The sequence below is a fragment of the Eubalaena glacialis genome, chromosome 6 (assembly GCF_028564815.1).
Source record: "Eubalaena glacialis isolate mEubGla1 chromosome 6, mEubGla1.1.hap2.+ XY, whole genome shotgun sequence".
Taxonomy (NCBI): Eukaryota; Metazoa; Chordata; class Mammalia; order Artiodactyla; family Balaenidae; genus Eubalaena; species Eubalaena glacialis.
This window is the reverse complement of record NC_083721.1, coordinates 148,871,402-148,883,700: the sequence shown is the minus strand read 5'-3', so window position 1 is coordinate 148,883,700 and position 12,299 is coordinate 148,871,402. Positions and strand designations below refer to the sequence as shown.

Here is a 12,299-nt window from a genome sequence, read left to right as displayed (position 1 = left end):
ACCATGACAAGCATCCAGTTTAGTCGACTGCTGGGGAAACTGGAGTATCCACATGACTGAAAAAGAATCACCAACAGCGAATGGAGGCCAGTCCTAGAATTTGACTACTAAGGCTTTACTTCCAGCTTTCCCTTCACAAATCGGTGAAAACAACAAACACAAACAAAAGAAGAAACAATTTACTCTCCAGCCTCATGGACTTAATAGTCTAGTCTTCCTCTGAGCCATCAGGCAGGTTCTGTGGCCTCTTCTACCCCTTGGGATCTAGTTCATTTCTTTGACCCCAGTGGCTCTTACTGCAATGGGCACCCTGTGTATGACAAAGCAGGAGGGAAGATTCGGACCAAGATAAAATGATTAATCTTGTTAGAAAATCTGACAAGATAGTTATTAAAAATATGATGGCTAGGAAGTGCATAACTTGAAGAGACTATTTCAGTATATTGCCCCTCAAAAGTATTTCTTTTTTAAAGTCAGTTCACTTGGGATTTTAAATAAGTGGTTGATTTAATCCATTTGACCAAATTGTTTATCATCAAGACATTCCTCCTGCTCTATTTTTCACCACTCAACAAGCTGACCTGGCATGAACAGGTGTTGCTGTGGGGCAGATGGGTGCCCTGTGCTTATACCCTTGGTACCTAATTCATTTCCTTTACTCATTGTTGATTATTCTAGTACATGAAGCAAAGCTATGGAACTAATGTGTGATTTTTCTTTTCTGTGAAAAAATACTTGGTTTGTCATTAATGAACTTGGTCAATGGCTCCATAATGAATTCAGGCTTTATGGACTCTGATTCCATGTTATTTGAGCTTTTGGAAGAAAATTAAAAGTTTTTAAATCTGTTTTTTTTTTTTGCATTGATTTCTATGGCAACTAGTTTAATTATGGATCATTAACTACCTCACTTCAATTCTAGTTTCATCAAAGTTTCTTTATTTTTTAATTGGAAAATTTTCTCATGGAATAAATGTCTCCTGAAAGATTCTTATTCTGCCCATCATGGCTTCTGATGGTGGGGGCTGAAGCCTAATCAGAAATAACTGACCGTGAAATACCGGTATTTTTTTTTAACAACTGATGGAATAGTTTAATTTTAAAAAGACGTTTTCTAAGGCATTCGTTTAAAAATAATTAAATAACTTATTACCTATCTTACACGCACACACACACACACACGCACACTATGAAAGGCATGTGCCATTTATAAGAGAATAATGAAAACTTTTGTTTTATGTTAGATTGAAACAGGTACTTGGAACACTGCAGTGAGAATGGAGATTTTGAACATGTGTGTGTATGTGTGTACATTTAACTGCCATGCTAAGAATTACATGAACTCCTCCTACTCCTAAGCAGATTTCTTTTTCATCTTCATCTGAGAAACAGCATTTCTTAGTCCATCTTCTTACGGAATTCTTTTTTTTTTTAATTTATTTTTGGCTGCTTTGGGTCTTCATCGCTGCGTGAGGGCTACTCTTCGTTGCGGTGCACCAGCTTCTCATTCGGTGGCTTCTCTTGTTGTGGAACATGGGCTCTAGGTGCACAGCCTCAGTAGTTATGGCGCACGGGCTTAGTTGCTCCGCGGCATGTGGGGTCTTCCCGCACCAGGGATCAAACCCACGTCCCCTGCATTGACAGGTGGATTCTTTACCACTGTGCCACTAGGGAAGTCCCATGTGGAATTCTGATACCACCCTCTTGCTGCATCATCCCCAAATTCAAGGACAACATCTTTTCCTAGTGTTAGAAATTCAAATGCACAAGTACTAGCAGTTCCAACTTCTACAATTGTGATAAATAAGTAACGCACTATTTCACAAGCCCCCTGGCTGGTGCAGCCAGCCCCAAGAACCCCCCTTTGGTGCGTCTCACCCCGGGAGCCCTTACTGCTGCCCCCCCCCCACTCAGCTCTGTGTGCTCCCAGGACTGGGGAAGTAGCAGGAACAGCCAGCCCTCTTCCCTCAATCTCCCCCCGGATTGTCTCAGTTAATGCTTCAACTTCTTATTTTAGCTCTTCTTACTGTATTCTCTCAGTCTTGGAATGATTTACAACTTTCCCCTGTAATGTTTATTATGGTTCTTTCCAGCAGTGCAATCCCTATCTCCTTATAGAGGAAACGTCTTTACTACTCACTTTGACCTTGAGAAATGTCACTGACTTCCTATGTGATTTTGCCGACCGCCGTCGTTTCCATCCTGTCTCTACCTGGTTGAATACATTTCAGCTGTTTCACTGTGTAAGAGTGACTGGGGACACTAATGGATGCAGGGTGTGGAGAGAATCTATCTTACTATGTGTGGGCAAAGAACGTTTTAAATGGACATAGATAAACTATTTGATTCAGAAGATTTGCCTTTTGGGGAGTACACAGTGACTTTGGTAGATAAATATTCTGTTAAAGACGGTATGTCTTTGTACCTTTCGTAGAGCTTCCAAGTGGGACATAGGATGAATTATTCTCATCATTAACAAGGAAAGTCCTCTTCCATAGAGTGCTAAGAATATTGAGATTAAATTTGAGAGAAACGCATACAACCTAGTTCAAATGACAAGAGGAAAAGAAATATGTTGCGTACGATTGTCCTTCAATCAAGACCTCTTTCTTCACCTGCAAAATAGCAGGGTTGGATTTGACCAATTGTTTGGTATTTTTTTCTTTAACTTTTTAATAAAACTTTGGGACCATTTGTTAAATGGAAATATTGCTCTTAAACTTAATGGCTGGGCTTCCCTGGTGGCGCAGTGGTTAAGAATCCCCCTGCCAATGCAGGGGACATGGGTTTGAGCCCTGATCTGGGAAGATCCCACATGCCACGGAGCAACGAAGCCCGTGCACCACAACGACCGAGCCTGCGCTCTAGAACCCACGAGCCACATCTACTGAGCCCACGTGCCATAACCATTGAAGCCCGTGTGCCTAGAGCCCATGCTCCACAACAGGAGAAGCCATCACAATGAGAAGCCCGTGCACCGCAACAAAGAGTAGCCCCCGCTTGCAGCAACTAGAGGAAGCCCGTGCGCAGCAAAGAAGACCCAAGGCAGCCTAAATAAATAAATAAATAAATAAATAAAATTTATAAACTTAATGGCTATGTGGCAGTTTTAAAATATTGCCTCACATTCTTTGACAATATTTTCATTGAGATTAAGGTCTCTGTCCCCTTCCCTTGAATTTGAGCCGGTTTGTGATAGCTTCAACCAGTAGAGTATGGTAGAAGAGACACGATGTAACTTCTGAAGCCAAGTCATAAAGTCCATGCAGCTTCTGCCTTGTTCTCTGGGACACTTGCTCTGGAGGCTGTGACCTTACCAGGGTAAGAAATCTTACTACCCTGAAGCCACCATACTGTGTGGAAGTCCAAGCCACATGCAGAGGCTGTTATAGAGATGCTGGTTCATAGTCTCCATCAGAAGTCCTGGTCCAGGCTCTGGGATCCCATCCCCCATCCATGAGTCACCCCCAGCCATGCGAGTCTTCATGGCTGAGGCCCCAAACATCATAGACAAGAGACATGCCATCCCTGCTACACCCTGTCTGGATTCCTAAGACTCACAGAATCTGTGAGCATAGTAAAATTGGTGGGTTTTTTAAAAAATTATGTTGAATTTTGGAGTGAGTTAGTTAAGCTGCAGTATATGACCAGAGCAAAATTATAGAGATTATATTGGACTTTCTTAGGCTGAAGTAAAGGACCTATGGAATTCTGGAAATTGCTACCCTGAAAACTGCTTATGATATCTGGCAACCATGAGAAAAATAGGGCTAATTGTGGCCTTTTGTGAGTTCATCATAACCTATGTGACCTGGGAGACAGATTCCAAATATTTCAAAATGTTGATTGTTAATACTAAACATTCCCTGGAAATATAGTATGATTCTAAAAGACCTTTGATGGGAAAGCTCAACATTTAAAATTACATCCTGTGATCTGAGGTTTTAGAAGGCACAATTCTGCATAGGTAGTTTTGGGTATTTTTGAGGACTCTTCTTATTCTAGTGGAACTTTCCACTTTGTTATTAACTTCATGTTTCAGTGTCAATAGGAGTATTCTGTCGAATTTCTCTACAAATCCATTCACATTCAGAAAAATGACACTTTATTTATAGCTTCTGCTTAGAACTTAAGATTTAGAAGAGTTCAGTGACATTTTCATAGTAAAATGACATGAGGCCAATAAAACATTATAGAAGCAGAAAAAGTTCAAACACATTTCATTTCCATTGATGACACTTGTATGTCACACCGGAGGATGGTAAGCCAATTAATTAAAATCAAGAAGAGCAAAAACTAGACAGTGTCTGAAGCAAGGCAAAACTGTAGATTCCTCTTGGGAACCCAAAACTCTTCTCTTGCTTTCCTTTCCCCCTTGGTATGACATAAAATCTTCCTTCTCAGTTATTGAGGCAGAAAATATCATTGCTGAAAATCCAGAAGGAAACCAACAGTGGACCTTGTGGCTGTTTTTTTGTTTGTTTTTTTTTTTTACATTTGTCTAACAGACCAAGGCATATTTTGAAAATGGAGGAGAGGGTACATGGGATGGTGTTGGTGATCTGATGGATGAAAGATGCATTGGACCAAATATGCCACCTTTAGTTCTGTTGAGACAGCCTCTTTAATTCTGTGTTTTAGTTTTCTGAGAGTATTTTAACTCAGTGCTTCCCAAGTTTTATGTGCATAACAGTCTTCTTTGGATCATGTTAAAATGCAGATTCGGACTCAGTAGGTTGGGGCCTTAGTTCAGTGGGGCCTAAGATTCTGCATTTCCAGTGATCCCAAGATGACGCCCAGGACCACACTTAGAGTAGCAAGTGTGTCTATAACTAGTTGCAGAAACTGGCAGCCGGATGTGGCAGCCTTAACTCAGCCTTTCATAAAAAAAGTTGCATTTCAGTGTAAATGCAAAACCTGCACATAGTGCTTAAATCACTCAAATCAGTGAGTACTTAAATTTAGTACTCAGTCCCTAAGTGCCTCTGCAACTTTCTTGTAAGGGATCCACTTGTGAAAAATGACATTTCTGGGGAATTCCCTGGTGGTCCAGTGATTAGGACTTGGCACTTTCACTGCTGTGGGCCCGGGTTCAATCCCTGGTCGGGGAAATAAGATCCCTCAAGCCATGTCGTGTGGCCAAAAAAAAAAAAAAATCTGAAAATGACATTTCTTCTGAAGATCTGGGTGTTGTTATAGCTCAGGGGGGTACCAAAATTTTTGTATTTTATTCTATACAAAAATTCAAGGCAGTAGCTCCATGCAGACACAAACTGAAAGTTTGCCTGTGACTCTTCTCCTTTAGCTATATATCCCAGAATCAAGGTGCATATTTCCAAGGCAATTAAAAAAACTGGTTGTGCTTCTTCCTAACTAATTATATTTTGGAAGTGGAGTCACTGATTTAAAATTTCAGTGCCACATAGTTTTGACATTTTATTTTCAAAGAGAATTTGAGGTGGCAGATATAATCCTGGGATGGATTATCAAAGAAACATTTACCCAATAGAATCTTCTAATATAGTAAAATTATTAGCATATATAAAGGTTCGTAGATCATAGAAACAGGGTTCTGAACCAGCGTAATTTTTTCTCCCTCAAGGAAGTTGAGCTGTAGTTTGATAACTTTGATTGACATCCTGTGAATGAATAACATTCGAAACATAGTTATATTTCATAGAGGCTTATCTTTTCCTGAAATACAATGAATAAAGAGATGTGAAATAAGATTTTGATAATCTGACTTTCAGAGACATTAGTATGCATGATATCAAAATAGTGTTTTATTTTCAATATTTTTCATGGATCTACGCATACATGCTCTATAACGTGTATATAATCTTTCTGGTAGGAGGTCGGAGGAGCCTGGCTAAAAAAAATCCAATGTCTGAAATGTCTGGGGTGTTGGGCAACACATGAGTCCCACAGCCAACCTGCTTTCTGAAATAATCTCACGTAGTTAAGCAAGTCTTTAATTAGTCGTTACAGATGTTTTTGATGTCTTTGAACTCCCTTTCAGAGACACAGTTACAGCCCATTAATGTACCTGTAGCTGGAAATATTTTACGTAGTTATCTGTGTAGTGTGACAAGTTGGGGAAAGGGACAAATTTGTTGAAGAACTGATGCTGCGTTATATCTCCAGCTGTGACTAGAAAGCTGATCTCACACTTTATTACAGAAAAGAGAACGGAAGTAATAGGGTTCACAAAAGGCTGCCACATAGGATGCCCATGGCGACGGAATCACACCAAAGGGTATCTGCCCTAACCCTGCCTCTGCAGCAGGTAACAGGGGGATTAAGGAGATAATATATGTAAAGGGCTTTGATCTCTTTGGGGGAAGTGGCTGTGCAAACTCAAAGCTTTATATTATTGTTATGACTTTTCCTCTAACCTATGATTTTTTCCACATTATGCAAGCTTGTCAATTACCCACCTGTGTCCTGTTCACGCCACCATGATTTTATTTCTCATTTTTAAAGTTTATGCTTCTAATTGAGAGACATTGCTGTTTTTCCAGATTCATCCTGGCAGATTAATACCCAACAAGAAAGTGCTGCTGTCAATGGGCATCTGAATTATGTGTTTAAAATTGCCTTTGATGGCAAGGATGCCAAATTATGCGCTTCACGAAAACCGTTTTGTGCTTATTTGCTAGCTGTGTGATTGAAAAACCGCAGATGTTTGATATCATCTTTTACTGCGTTTGTTTGGTAAATGAAATCTTAAATACATTTTACCTCTTTGAAATTCATCTTCTGATGCCATTTAGAGAACATTAAAAGAAAATTAAAAAAGAAAAGACAGTATCACTGAAATTTAGCCCCTAGAAAAGTCAACTTTTTAAGTCAGAATCTGTTTTTGAGTCATTCTTTAGGCTGCAGAGCCTTCTAATGGTGTAGCTGGAGCAGATGACAGAGTTGAGCTGTAAGGGGTATGAGTGGGGAGCATTTTGCCTTCCCAGAACCTCAGTTCAGTGAGAAAGCAAATCCAGGAGATGAATCCGTCCGTAAGCTACCAGTGGAACACATAGCATTGTTCTTTTTTTAAAAACTTTTTTGGAGTATAGTTGGTTTACAATGTCGTGTTAGTTTCTGCTGTCCAGCAAAGTGATTCAATTATACGTATACATATATCCAGTCTTTTTTAGATTCTTTTCCCATATAGGTCATTACAGAGTATTGAGTAGAGGTCCCTGTGCTATACGGTAGGTCCTTATCAGTTATCTATTTTATATAGAGTAGTGTGTATATGTCAATCCCAATCTCCCCATTTACCCTTCCCCCCAACCCTTTCCCCACTGGGAACCATAAGTTTGTTTTCTACATCTGTGACTCTATTTCTGTTTTGTAAATAAGTTCATTTGTACCATTTTTTTTTCTGGAGTCTGCAGTGCATTCCAAAATGAAAGCCTGCCAGTTTCTTCTTAAAAAGTGAAGTGCCCTGTATCATATGCTTCCATATACATTTTCCTGTGGAAACTCTTGATGTCTCTGAGGATATGGGTTATTACCCTATCATATACACGTGGAAACGGAGGCTAATCTATAGTACATGACTTATTATCTGCATAGTAAGAAGTGATGGTGCTTCCATTCAAGTTCTTAGATCTTCTGACATAGAAATCCAGGATATTTAACATTATAATGTGTCCACTGGAAAAACTAGTATTTAACACTGTGTTCTGGTTATCTTTGGCTGTATAACCACCCTAAAACTTAGTGGCTTAAAACAACAGCAGCAGTTTTGCTCTTCATTCTGCAATTTGGACAGAGTTAGCTTGGTGGACATAGCTTGTTTCTACTGCCCTCAGCATCAGTTGGGCTGCAGTCATCTGAAGGGTCATTCATGCAAATATCTGGTGGTTGGTGCAGGCCACTGGCTGGCGCCTCAGCTGGGGCTGTCACCCGCAATGCCTACGCATGACATCTCAGACTATGACTCCGCAGAGTCCGTAGGGACACACACACACACACGTACACACACAGAAAGATAGAGAGAGAGAGAGAAAATGTCCCTACCTGGAAGGAGGTTCTATCACCTTTCCTCTTCAGCTAGCTTTGAAACTCACACAGAATCACTTGTATGACTTTTTTTGTATTAGATCCGAGTCACTGTGATTGGACCATATTCAAGAGGAGAGCAATTAGATTCCACCTATGGATGGGAGGTATTCTGGACTGAAATTTTGTGTCTTCCCCAAAATTCATATGTTAAGATCCTAACTCCCAATGCAGTGGTATTTGGAATGGGGACTTTGGGGGGGGGGTAATTAGGTCAGGAGGGTGGAGTGCTCTTACAAAGGAGACCCCAGAGTGCTCTCTGGCCTCTCTGCCATGTGAGGACACAGTGAAAAGACACCATCTGTGACCCAGGAGCCGGCTCTCACTAGACACTAAATCTGCTGGTGCCTTGATCTTAGACTTCCCAGCCTTCAGAACTGTGAACATTTCTGTTGTTTATATGGTATTCTGTTACAGCAGCCTGGATGGAGTAAGACAGGAGAAATACCAAAGAACTTGCAGACATGTGTAAACCCAACATATATTGCCTAACAACAGAGAATTTCCTTAAGTTGGTGAGCAAGTGTAATCAGCAGGCAAATATCCACCCTACTCTGCCCAGCTTCTCATGCTCAGTGCAACTCCCTTAGCCCTTGGGTCCCCATGGTGATGTCTCATGTGTGGCTTTAAGACCCTTGGGTGGGAATGCAGGCCAGTCGGTGGGTGCAGCATAGATTATAACTTTTAAATATTTAGACATATGGTACGCAGGCTCCCACTTGTACCCTTGCCTGGGGCTCCACAAAAGGTAGATGTAGGCCGGTTGGAGAACAAAGCCCCACCAAAGAAGATACAGATGGGACCACTTCTGAGGTCATTCTTCTAGCCATAGGAGTTAAGGTTTACCACCAACTCCAAGGTAATGAGGAAGTGAAGATTTGGATACTGCTGCATATTCTTTAGAATTTGTTATAAATAATCAGTATGTTAAACTCTCTATTGTCCTCAATATGAAATAAATACTTCTCAAAGCTTTTTTCTTATATAAATTCCCAAGATAAAGACCCTTCAGGTATTCTTATATTTTGATACTTTTGGATCCCACCTGGTTATTTAAGTTAATAATTTAAATCCTAAAGTAAGAGAAACCAGATAATTAAGTTCATTGCAGAAAAGTGCCTCAACAAGGCACAACAATATTTCCATGTTTAAATATCTTGTACCTTACATGAAATTCTAACAGGTCTTTACTCATGCAATGGTGTCTGTCTATGATATTGCTTCTTACTGATTAGGTAGAAACAATTTTCATATCACTATTTCTTAGAATGACCCTCAGTGAAAGGCCAAGTACATGATGATAAAACAGAACAAAATGAAAACAAGTTTTCAGGAAATGCTTTGATAAAAGTCTTGCTTTCCAGAGAGTCTGGATGAACAGCTTCAAACAGATATTTCTCTGAAGTTTTGTGTGTGATCTTAAAAAGTTTTGAATATTTTTGTTCTATCCAATAATGTAACTGTGGTTGATGTATATATTTCATCGACAGTGATTGATGCTTATGTTCAATTATAGTTATTACGTATACTATATATCTATAATATAATAAAATAATAAAATAGAAGTGTTAGCTCAGGAGCTAGACTCTCAGGGTTAAACCCTGTGTTTTCCACCTACTACGGTGACTTTAAGGAAGTTACAAAAACACTCTTTGCTCCAGTTTTTTGTCTTGAAACAGAATAATTATACTTATCTCACAGGGTTTTCGAAAGGATTAAATGAATTAATACATGTAATTTTTTTTAAAGCACTGCCTGGCACACAATTATGGCTCAATATATATCAGCTATTATTCTAGTTGTCTACTGTTGTGCAAAACTTAGTGACATAGAACAAACCCACCATTTTACTCTCTCTCATATTCTCTGTAGGTCAGCAACTTGGGAAGGGCTTGTCTGATTGGTTTTGGTTTGAGGGGCTATAGCTGAAATGATGGGGGCCTGGAGTAGCTGAGGGCTGCCTGTACATCTCTCTTGAAGAGTTCTCTGCACTTTCCCATCCATTCTCACATGTAGGCTATTTGGGCTTCCTCACAGCATGGCTGCTTCACCGCAGTTAGCTTGGATGCAGAGAGGCTCAGGGCTCAATGTGTGAGTGTTCAACAGCAAGGTGGAAACTAAATTATCTTTTATGACATAGCCTCAGAAGTCATGCAAGATCACTTCCACTGTACTCTACTCGTTGAACCTGTCATAAAAGCCCAGCTGGTTTCAAGGGGTGGGAATGTAGATTTCATTTTTTTTTAATGGATGGAGTTGCTTTGTAAGAGGAATACGTGGGTTGGGAGATATTATCTAGGCTATCTTTAGAAGACACAATCCACAGCTATTATTATTGTCTAGTGCCTTCTTGACACTGTCACATACCTCAAGGGGATATATCCAAGGGGATATATCCAATAAAGGAGTCTAATTGGAGTTATTGTTTGAAAAGAGAATAACCTTCTCTTGTGTGTCCTGGAAATGCCTTTAGACATTGCATTCATCTGCAAAGAAGAAGGAAATGCATTGTCTTCTAGGATTAAAGAACCCAAACTATCCATTTCTAAAGATGCCTGATACTCAAGAAACCTAGCAGTTTTGACCCAAGAAATCTCTCTGTGGAGTTATTAGTTTTTCCAATGTTGACTCAAGAATCTGAGAATCTTACATTATTCAAGAACACTGAGTGCGGGGATGTCTAAGGAGAAAAGCCTCTCTCTATTTTCATGTCTTTCGATCTAATTCTCCTTTATCTGAGCTTGAGACAAGTGTTACGATTTTGAGCCAGTAAAGGTTTATCCTGCCCTCACAATCCTTGTTACCAGTAGTTGTTGATGACTGAACATCACAGCCTTATCCTCCACCATTATTTTTTCTTAATTGAAGACTATTGGGAAATAGTTAAAATGGAAACATGAAAAATAAGTATTCAGACAATGAAAATGCCTGAAAATCAAAGAGATCAAAAACTGTTCTGTGGGAAAGATAGTCCATATTTCAGAAACTCTTGTTGTGATGTAGTATGCTTTCACCAAAGGAGAGAAGCAGTTGGTGGCAGATTCTTGGTCCTAGAAGAGAAAGCTTCTAAATGTGAACTTAACAAAAAAGAAAAGCACATGTGGAAAAAGTAAGTCCCTTGATAGAGTCTGTTATAGCATATTTGTTCTCTCAAAAATGAATTCTGTGGGAGGCAAACTAACACATCCAGTCTGATCTAATAATATTCAAATACAGAAAACTACACAATGCACAAACACGTAGACATTGCATAGAAAAAACCTGGAAGAATAAAACATGCTAAATTGAAATGTCCTCAGTAGTTGCCTCTGGAAGAGGAAGTGACATTGGAGTCATGAGAGAAGCAGGAAGGGGAATTTTCACTTTTCACTCTCCTGTATAATTCGACCTTTTTTGATGTAAATATATTATTTTATTTTAAAATAACAAGAATGTTCCGTGTATTGCTACTTTTGTTTGTGTCGAAATCAGGGTATATTTTTTACTAGGTAAAGATGTCTATTTGTCATTTAATTCACAGGAGAATACAGTCATATTTTAAAAGGGTGAAAGGATATAATTATTTCTATTTTTGAATTTCAAAGCTGAAAACACAATATAGAAAATATCACATCTCAAGCTGTCTCCTACTCTAAACTCTATTTAAAATTTGAATGCATCGTTTATCTTTTCTAGTGTAACTACAACTCCCACCCCCTAAAAAAATACCTATTGGCTTAAAACAGCAATAGTTTATTATTTTTCATGGTTCTGTGAGTTGACTGGACCATTCCGCTCCACACAGTATCAGCTGGGGTCACCCGCATGGCTGCGTTCCGCTGGCTCATGGGCTGGGTTGGAAAGAAGACATGGCTGCCTCACCAAGGGCTGGAGACTTGGAGCTGGCAGCTGGCTGTGGTGCCTTAAGTCTTGTCCATGTGGCCCTTCCTCCCTGGAATCTCATCCTCCACGGCCTCTCCAGGTGAGTTCTGCCCCCAGCAGGACAGCTTGGACTTCGTTGCAGCATGGTCACTGGGTCCATGCTGAAAGTGAAAGCTGTCTGTGCTCTTAAAGGTTAGACTTGGAACTGGCTCATGGTTGGTCCCCATTGTATTCTGTTGGTCAAAACAGGTCAGAGGGCCCTTTAGATTCAAGGAGTGGGGGAAGAACCATCAGTGGCCATCTTCCCAGCCATTTGTCACACCCTGCCTGTCATCACTGCCTTGCAGGGGCCATCATTCTGATGACTCCTGTTA

At 39.9% G+C, this 12,299-nt stretch overlaps 1 long non-coding RNA gene across 1 annotated transcript in view; it reads left to right on the top strand.

The window, feature by feature from the left end:
- LOC133093736 (uncharacterized) overlaps positions 1 to 11,944 on the top strand; it is a 39,595-nt gene extending 27,651 nt beyond the window's left edge. The window contains exon 3 of the long non-coding RNA XR_009701303.1: positions 11,849 to 11,944. This is a non-coding gene — a long non-coding RNA (uncharacterized LOC133093736). The remainder of the gene's footprint in view (positions 1 to 11,848) is intronic.
- The last annotated feature ends 355 nt before the right edge of the window (positions 11,945 to 12,299 follow it).